Source organism: Balaenoptera acutorostrata, chromosome 3 (assembly GCF_949987535.1).
Source record: "Balaenoptera acutorostrata chromosome 3, mBalAcu1.1, whole genome shotgun sequence".
Classification (NCBI taxonomy): domain Eukaryota; kingdom Metazoa; phylum Chordata; class Mammalia; order Artiodactyla; family Balaenopteridae; genus Balaenoptera; species Balaenoptera acutorostrata.
Window position 1 is genome coordinate 117923849 of NC_080066.1, and position 8899 is coordinate 117932747.

At 37.9% G+C, this 8899-nt stretch overlaps 1 pseudogene; it reads left to right on the plus strand.

Annotated features, from left to right (window-relative positions):
• Positions 1-385: 385 nt before the first annotated feature.
• On the plus strand, positions 386-1276 carry LOC103003016 (39S ribosomal protein L15, mitochondrial-like; annotated as a pseudogene).
• Positions 1277-8899: the final 7623 nt, after the last annotated feature.

Here is an 8899-nt window from a genome sequence, read left to right on the forward strand (position 1 = left end):
GGAGATGATGATGTCTGCTTTAAATGGGTAATGTTATATGGAAGTAATTAACACAGAAACAGGCATAGACGAGATGCTGAATAAATTCTACATCCAAAAATGTTAATGTCTGCAGGTCTAAATTTTCACAGGCTCTACAATAAGTCTAATAAAAATATGGTTGCATTTCTCAGAACCAGCAAATGGCAGAACATGAGGGTCATTGGGATAAAGATAATAGCAATAAATTCTGTAGTAGGCATTTGTTTTTAATCCTTAGATGGTTCCAAGATATTGGTGCTCATCTACATATTAGAGTTAAGGTACAAAGAAGGAAGAGGATAAAAAATGAATAAGGCAGGCTGTGGCTGCCCTGCGCCCTTGCGGCTTGTTGGGCGCGTGGGTCATGGCTGGCCCAGTGCAGGGCAAGGGAACCCCAGGCCCTGGACCTGCTGCAGCCCTGCCCTGTGTGAGCCTGGCTAACCTGAGGCCAAACCCGGGCTCCAGGAAACCGGAAAGATGACCAAGAGGTCAGAGAAGAGGTAGAAAATGTGGCAGGGGCCACAAGGGAGAACGACAGAGAAGAACCTGGCCCCGGCTGGGCTTTGAGAGAGGCCAGACTCCATTTTACCTTCGAATCCCAAAATATGGGTTTAATGAAGGACATAGCTTCAGACACCAGTATCAGCCTTTGACTCTCAACAGGCTGCATTATCTTTTTGATTTGGGTCCAGTTTATCCTACATAACCTATTGACTTAACCCAACTTGTCAATGGGAGAGGCGTGACCTTCCAGCCATCTAAAAGGGATTATGGTGTCCTGCTGGTAGAGGAGGGTGCTGACACCTTTAAGGCGAAAGTTAATATTGAAGTACAGCTGGCTTCAGAGCTGGCCATCGCTGCAATCGAGAAGAATGGGGGTGTCGTCATGACTGCCTTCTATGACCCGCAAAGCCTGGAAATTCTGTGCAAACCTATTGCATTCTTTCTCCGTGGACAACCCATTCCCAAGCGAATGCTCACCGCCAAGACACTGGTACCCTACTACACTGATGTGAGGAATCGCGGTTACTTGGCGGATCCTGCTGAATTTCCTGAAGCAAGACTGGAGCTCGCCAAGAAGAACAGTTATATTTTACCTGATATCACGAAAGACGAACTCTTCAAAATGCTCAGTACTTGAAAAGATCCAAGGCAGATTTTCTTTGGTCTTGCTCCCAGGTGGGTAGTGAATATGGCAGATAAGGAAATCCTCAAACCTACAGATGAGAATCTCCTCAAGTACTACAGCTCCTGAGTTCCTTCCAAGAGAGCAGATGGTAAAAGAGCTCCAGAAAGGGACTGAAACACATGTGTTTCCCATGGCATTTGCTTAATTTGTAATTCTGCAGATGTTGATGTTTTCTGTATAATCATAACTCTCTTTTTTATCTAAATTAAAAACACAGTAAGCAAGGACTGTGTAGAGGATCTGGCAGATCTGTGTGCTTCTGTCTCAGAGATCTAAGCTCCCTGGTTCTCTGCCCAAGGAAGAGTGTAACTCTTAGACAATTTCCAGTTGAGTTTTCCATCATCTTTCCATCCAGGTCTTGTCTTATTGTTGCAAATCAGAATGAACGCGCAGGTGGGATGGGATTGCTTTGTCAGCTGCTTGGTCAAGGTCAGAGGGCTGCTAAGGAGCTGGTGAGCTTCTTACTCGGTAGCCGCAAGGAAGCGCTGCTACCCAGCGTCAAGACAGTAAGCCTTCAGCTTGGGATGATTAAAATGTGGGATGTGAGTTGAAGGTTTAAGACTGGTGAGTAGCTTCTAAGTAGTTCAATATTTGCTAGTAAAATTGAGACAAAAATTCCAAGGGAATTCATTTTCTCAACTCAGAGTAGATAAAAATGTTCAAGCCAGTAACATTTTTTTCCTTGAGGAAGGTAAATGTTCTAATTCTAATTGATAAGATTTTACTTATTTCATAGACTTTGGAAACCTTTGTTTTTCAGTCATTTTAAATGCTTTTGAAAAAATGGTCAATGATTATATAAGCCATAAAAACATTTGGACATGTGAAAATTAAACTCAGTTAATTTAAAAGGTTCAGCAGTCAGTAAGCTCATTTAGCTTGGCAAAGATCTGTTGTATTGAAACCACAGTGAAAGCTTAATTTATCCTGATGCAATTAAATCTTGAATAATTCATGATAATTCTTCAACAGTAGAAATAAAATGATTCCTGCTTGTTTATTTTATGAAATAATAAAAAAAAAAATGAATAAGGCATATCCCTGCCTTCTGAGAACTTACAGTCTCAGGTCCACCATTAGCACAATAAGAAATCTTTTGTATTGATGAATCAGTTGTATGCTATTTGAGTTTCTCAGCTTCAGTAAGAATTGTTAACTTATTTGAAATTGTTTGAAATTTATTTAGAATTTGTGGTAGTTTAAATATATACTGAAAATTATGTTAGTTTAAAAATTGAAGAACACACAAACAAATGGAAAGATATTGTGCTCATGGATTGGAAAAATTAACTTTGCTACAATGTCCATACTACCCAAAGCAATCTACAGATTCAGCGTGATTTCTATCAAAATACCCATGCCCATGGCATTGTCACAGAGATAGGATAGACAATCCTAAAGTTTGTATGGAACCACCAAAGTTCCCAAATAGCCAAAGCAATCTTGAAAAATAAGAATAAAGCTGGAGGCATCATTGCCTGATATTGTTAATGTTGAACTATATTACGAAGCTATGGTAATAAAAACAGTATGGTATTGGCGTAAAGACAGACACATAAATCAAAGGGACAGAACAGAGAGCTTCCAAATAAACCTATGTATATATATGGTCAACTAATTTACAGCAAAGGAGTCAAGAATGTACAATTGGGAAAGGACAGTCTCTTCAATAAATGGTATTGGGAAAACTGGGCAGCCACATGTAAAAGAATGAAACTGGACCCCTATCTTTACACCATACACAAAAATTAACTCAAAATAGATTAAAGAATTGATGTAGGAAATGAAACCATAAATCTCCTAGAAGAAAACATAGGTGGTAAGCTCCTTGATATTCATCTTGGTGATGATTTTTTTGAATCTGACTCCAAAAGCAAAGGCAACAAAAGCAAAAATAAACAAGTGGGACTATACCATACTAAAAAGTTTTGCTACAGTAAAGGAAACTATCAACAAAATGAAAAGACAACCTACTGAATGGGAGAAAATATTTTCAAATCATATATCTGATAAGGGGTTAATATCCAAAATATATAAAGAACTCACACAACTCAATAACAAAAACCCCAAACAATTCAATTAAAAAATGGGCAGAATATCTGAATAGACATTTTCCCAAAGAAGACATACAGATAGCCAACAGGTACATGAAAAGATCTCAACATCACTAATAATCAGGGAAATACAAGTCAAAACCACAATGAGATATTGCCTCATACCTGTTAGCATAGCTGTTATCAACAAGACAAGAGATAAGAAGTGTTGGCAAGAATTTGGAGAAAAGGGATCCCTTGTACACCATTGGTGGGAATGTAAATTGATGCAGCACTATGGAAAAGAGCATAGAGGTTCCTCAGAAAATTAACAATAGAACTACCATATGATCCAGAATTTCCACTTTTGAGTATTTACCTGAAGGAATGAAAACACTAACTTGAAAAGATTTGTGCAACCCCCATGTTCATTGCAGCATTGCTTACAGTAGCCAAGATATGGAAACAACCTAATGAATGAATGGATAAAGAAAATATGGAATATATATACAGTGGAATCTTATTCAGCAATAAAAAGGAATGAAATCTTGCCATTTGCAACTATGTGGGTGAACTTTGAGGATATTAAGCTAAGTGAATTAAGTCAGACAGAAAAGGACAAATACCACATGATCTTACTTATGTGTGGAATCAAAAGAAAAAACTGAGCTAATAGATACAGAGAACAGATTGGTAGTTAGCAGAGGCAGGGTGTGGGGAGTGGGAGAAATGAGTGAAGGCAGTCAAAAGGTACAAACTTCCAGTTACAAAATAAGTAAGTCATGGGGATGCAATGTACAGCATGGAGACTATAGTTAATAATACTGCTTTGCATATTTGATAGTTGCTAAGAGATTTGATCTAAAAAGTTCTCATGACAAGAAAAAAGTTTGTGATTATGTATGGTGACAGATGTTAACCAGCCTCATTGTGGTCCATGGCAAGCAGCTTTATGATTAAGGAGATGACTCAGAAGCTGCACATATTCTTCTCACATCTCATTGGCCTGAACTTAGTTATGTTGCTACTTCTAGCTGTAAGGGAGGCTGGGAAATGTACTGTCTAGAAGAGTGGCTGGAGATTCTATTACATAAAGAAAGAGACTGGACACTGGCTAATAATTAGCAGTCTCTGCCATATTCACTTACTCTTTCAACAATTTTAGTTCATATGCGACCACTGGTCTCTCTTTTATTCATGCTGTCATTGGCAACATAGGGACATGACTGATAATCCCAAGCTGCAGTTGAACCAAGACAAGAATACAAGAATGTTACTGATCCTTGGAATTATTTTCTTATATGTCATTGTATCTATCTATCTATCTATCTATCTATCTATCTACCTATCTACCTATCAACCTATCATCCATCTATCCATCTATCATCTGTCTGTCTGCCTCATTTGTCCTGTGGATACATGTTTGTCTGAAATTCTGATATAAGAACCTCTTGGTTTTGGTTAGATTCAGTTTTGTCAAGGAATGTATATATTTTATTGAGAAAGTAACTGCATGCTAATGAATGAGTAGGAGCTAACCAAGAGTAGAAATAATTATAAAGCACCTGTCAAAAGTGAAGTGCTATAGAAATGCTAAATAATGACACTAATAAAAAACTGATTGTCGTGACTTCAAAGGAAGTGTTAAGTTGGAGTGTTTTGACGTGTATGGCATTTGAATGATCTAAATAGGTGTTTAGATACTCACATGAGAGACTGTTCTAGCCACTCACGGGAAATAAGAGTCTGTTCTACCCACTCAATATTTTGATGCTTCCGTGAGAATTTTCTCATCTTTATATATTATTATTTTAAAAGTAAGGATTGTGTTGTCTTAATTAAACTCACATAAAGAAAGGACATCGCCTATCAAAAATGTGACATTCTTCTTAGACTGCCCGGCTTTGTATCCTAAGTTCCTGGAGCACCTTAAGTTCATAAATGCCTCTGATATGCTCCAGTGCCCCTGAATCTATGGCGTAACCAGACACGCAAGTCAGGACTGCAAATAGGTGGTGAATTCTTGTTAGAGTTAGCGCTTTGGGTTAGGTAACTTCCTTGTTTTAAAGATGTGTCTTCAAATATTTGTTAGATACAGGAGCCTTCTCCAAAGGCAATAATCTGGTGACTAGAATGTTAAGTGAAAGAGAAATGGATGGTTATATTGCCTGTGTCAGTATTTCTTTTTTTTTTTAAAGTTCTTAGTTTATTAATCTTCTCATGAAAAATCTGCACAATCACCACAGAAGTATCAGTAGTTTTAAAACAAGAAAAGATAAGTACTTTACACTGTAAACTCCTAAGTGTTTGAGATATCCTCAAGCTCAACCCCACCCTACTCATGCATGATTTTGTTTAAAATATTAATTCCAAAGTGAAACCTCTAGCTCTGGACTCAGAGTTGAGTTCAAATCTATCCTGTGGTCTTGGGTCACAGTGTGATCTTCTTTCATACCTCCATTTCTTCACTGGTTAAATGGGTGTCGGAATAATAATAGCAACCTTCTTAATAGGATTGTGAGAATTAAATGAGAAAATGCACATGAAGTGCTTGCCATAATGCCTAGAATATGGCAAATGCTGAGTAAGTGTTAGGGATGGTTGTCTGCTTTTCTCATTTGCTCAGATATTATATGAGAGTAGCCTTCACAATCTTTTCTGTGGGTGATTTCAAATCTCAAATTTTCTGAGGTTTCATAGAAATAATTCTTTCATGATATGGCAGTATGGCTTAGTGGTTGAGCTAAAAAAAATTCTAGCTCCACAAATCAATCTCTAACTGTGTACTTGGGTGAGTTAGTTAACCTTTCCATTCTTGAGTTTTTTCATTTGTAAAACGGAGATAATAATAGTACCTACCTCAGAGGGTTCTTGTGAAAACTAAAGGGTATGTAAAGTACTTAACCCAATGTCTGGCACATAATAAATGTTCAACAAATATTACATCTCACTCATTTTAAAGCTTAAAATGGTTATTTATTTATTTATTTGGTAAAACGAATAGGTGTTTTGGGTGCCTGGTTTTACCATTTTGAACACTGTAGATTTCCCCACTTTAAGAATGTTTTTTTCAGTGCCTTGTGGTCTTCAAAGTGGGTTCTCAATTGCACATGTTAGGACAGGGTGTGCTGTCATGAACAGATGAAAGGAAAACAACCGCAAACTGAGAATCTAACTTTCTAACTTTCCAGTTACGTGCTTAGTTCTAACACCCACGCTCAGATTTCTTACAATAGATGCCAGTGAATACATCTGGGAGTTTTATTATCTTCTCTCCTTTTTAAACTTCCTAATAAAGTGAACAGATGGTAGACAACTGGAGTCAGAGGTGAAGAGAACTGGTACTACAATGATTAATTTCCTCTCCCAGAGGACTTCTGGGCATTTTCCTAGCCTCCCAACTGGTTACTTGTAGTTACTGTGCATACAAATCAGCTGGGGGCTTGTCGTTGTGTTTGGCTGCTCCCTCAAAACCACCTGGAGCAGATACAATATGGGTGAGGTTGTGAACAGAAGCTCTGCCCTGAGAACCTACACCTAGTGGGCTGCAGTGCTGGACGTCTTTGTGGCCCTGTGGGAGCTTCAAAGGCAGAACGTGTATCTTACTAGATTTGGTTTATCTTGCGTTTAACACTGGCATGATAGCTGCTTAATCGTTGTTTATTAGCCTAATACCTGAAAGTAAAAAATACCTCTTGATAATCTGTGTTAAATTTGATTTAGTTTAGGTGTTGCTAGTGATGGGCGATTAAACTCTTTGTCCACTTTATACTCAATAATTTTGTAAACTAAAACAAGATTAATATGTAGTAAAGAAACTTAAAGAAACCCGTGAAAAATCCTTTTGTGAAAATTGATTAATCCTTGCCTACTGTGTACTTTGTAAATTTCTCTCTTCCTAAAGTAATAGAGAAGCACGAATCTAAAATAAAATGCCACAGAACAAGCATAACACCCTGGGGAATCTGAAGTCACCACTTCTTCAATTTTAAAATGTAGATCTGTCTACTTACCACTTTCTTCTTTGAGGATTTCCTGCCACCAAATGTTAAATTAAAACATCTCTATGGGTAATTGAAAAAGCAGATATGAAAGCACTATAGACTCTTCAGAATGGAAGTGTTATATTTCACTCTTCTGTTATTATTTAAAAGTGTTTGCTTAATTCCTTGTGGAGCCAAATCTCTGAGGTAGAAATTTTAAGGTTTTTCCCTTGGGGAAGAGGTGTAGGGGGTGAGGGAAGGGGGTAAGATTTGGGGGTTTCTTTCAGAAGTTGTGCAGAGAGGGTTCTCAGATGAACTGTCCCCTGGCTCTGCTCTCATTGGCTGTGAATATTGGGATGGGGGTTAGCCTTTTCCTGCAGTTACCGCTGAACCAGGGCATGGACGCGGAAAAGAACCAGGCATGACATATTGGAAGTGGCTCCAAGAGAGCCCTGGGGCTCACCCCTTGACCCGCCTTTATCTTTCAGCAGAAGGAGGAAAGTGAGTCCTTTCCAGAGCTTGTTCAGGGCTCCATGGTGCTGGGCTCAGGCAGGATGCAGCCACTGAAGTGTAGTGCATTTTAAAATACTCTTTCTGGGAAATGAAAACATGATTTTGAAGTAGTCTGTAGTATTGAAATGCAGCACTCTGCTTCTGTTCAAAGCAAGACTAGCTTTAGACTCACTGGTGCAGAAGGGTTCTCAAGGCGAAGAGGCTCAGAAACAGCAGGAATGGGATCTTCAGAAAGGTATCGCTCATCCTACAAAACAAATTGCCCTAATTAAAAAAAAAAATGCATCACGTTAGCAAGAGTAGCTCCGTTGGTAATGTGGTGGTAGAAGCAAGTTGTAAAAAGCCTCCATAGAAATATCTGCTATATATTGGATATATAAATATCCAGTTTATACAATAATATGCTGTTTTGAGTTATGATGAAAAGGATTGGAAATTGATGGTCAGTGGCCTCCAACACTTCTGTCCATTCCCTACTCCTTTCATTCTCCTCTCCCAGGAATAGAAATCTTGGAAAAATTTCTCTTCCGTTCTCCTTTTCATCCTCCTGTCTGAGTACTTGGCTGCAATAAGGAGAGCTGCTTCAAGACGTTGATTTTTGAAAATCAACTTCTGTCTGTTTCAGCCATCACTTACAAATTCCTATGAAATTTAGAATACTTAAGATTTATTAATTTGTGCATTTGTGGGAAATTCTGTGTCCTTAGTAATGAAAGAAGACCACCAAAAAGAAAAAATTACACTTAATGACATATACACAATATTTGAGGTCATAAACCTTTGTGTCTACCTAGAAGTGCTCTCCCGCATTTTCATTAATGTTTATCTTCTTGTTTTTGTTTGAACCCATTTGCATGGATTGAAATATTTTGCCATCTGTTTTTAGAAATGCTAAAATTTAGACAATTTTAATTGAATCATATTGCTTATTCGTGTAGGGAATTTTCATCTGTTTCATAATAGATGGGAAACACCAAAAGCAAAATGCTAGATTGAAGCAAAGTATACATGTTTGGGGATTATAAATCTCTGTAGATCCTTGGAAGTATTATTCCAAATTTATGTAGGGACGAATTTTTTTATACTAGTGTTTCTCTAAGTTTACTGTGCATACAAATCAGCTGGGGGCTTGTTAAAATGCAATTCTAATTCAGTAAGTC